Raw genomic sequence first — 1,207 nt, 5'->3', positions numbered from 1 at the left:
CTAACAGACGTGGGAACATATGGGAAAAAGGTTGTGAGCAATAGTGATGAACGACATAGGCATATGACAGCAGTATTCACTAAGGATTCAAAATGCTTGTTTTAAGCATAAAGGTGCACATAAATATACATGGGCATAAGCTACGCTTCAAAAAATTTATAATTGACACCATTATATAAAGACAGAAATCATTTATAAAATTTTACAACTTGAAAGCGTATACAGGATGATCCATTGATAGTGACCGGGCCAAATATCTCACGAAATAAGCGTCAAACGAAAAAACTACAAAGAACGAAACTTGTCTAGCTTGAAGGGGGAAACCAGATGGCGCTATGGTTGGCCCGCTAGATGGCGCTGCCTTAGGTCAAACGGATATCAACTGTGTTTTTTAAAAATAGGAATCCACATTTCACAGAGGACGAGGCTAATATAAACTACGTGGATAGGAGGTTGCACAGAGAATATCAGAAATAGGATTTATCCATTAATTTAGAGAAAACGGAGTATTTGCTTACTGTAGGAGTGGATCAAGACCTGAAGTTAGATTTTGGGATAGTAAGGTACGTGGACTGTTATGAATATTTAGGAGTCACTATTAACAAAAAGAGATCCAATAAAAGTGATATTAAAAACTGCATGCGCCAAGATAGACAAACCACTCCGTCTTCAGGCCATAAGTGGCCCATCGGTACCATCCGACCGCCATATCATCTTCCGAGGAGGATGCGGATAGGAGGGGCATGGGGTCAGCACACCGCTTTCCCGGTCGTTATGATGGTATTCTTGACCGAAGCCGGTACTGTTCGGACGAGTAGCTCCTCAATTGGCATCACAAGGCTGAGTGCACCCCGAAAAATGGCAACAGCGCATGGCGGCCTGGATGGTTACCCATCCAAGTGCTGACCACGCCCAACAGCGCTTAACTGCCGTGATCTCACGGGAACCGGTGTGTCCACTGCGGCAAGGCCGTTGCCTGCCAAGATACACAAGTAATCAAACAATTATATGGAGTTTCGTGAAACATACATATTAGATCACAAACGATGTTTAGAATATTTATAAGTATTGTAGAAAGTATAACAACTTGTGGAGCAGAAACGTGTGAAATGAAAGAATTAAGAGGAAGTAAATGTCAATGGAGATAGGATTTTGGAGGGGCTGCTGAAGGTTGACGCTACAGGATAAAACTGCAAATGCTGGGGTG

General features: G+C 42.4%; 1 pseudogene; it reads right to left on the bottom strand.

Annotated features, from left to right (window-relative positions):
• Window positions 1-859: 859 nt before the first annotated feature.
• On the bottom strand, window positions 860-977 carry LOC126420078 (5S ribosomal RNA; annotated as a pseudogene).
• Between the last annotated feature and the right edge of the window lie 230 nt (window positions 978-1,207).

The sequence above is a fragment of the Schistocerca serialis genome, chromosome 1 (assembly GCF_023864345.2).
Source record: "Schistocerca serialis cubense isolate TAMUIC-IGC-003099 chromosome 1, iqSchSeri2.2, whole genome shotgun sequence".
In the NCBI taxonomy this organism is placed as follows: Eukaryota; Metazoa; Arthropoda; class Insecta; order Orthoptera; family Acrididae; genus Schistocerca; species Schistocerca serialis.
Note: the sequence above shows the minus strand (reverse complement) of the source record. Positions and strands in the feature narration are given on the sequence as shown.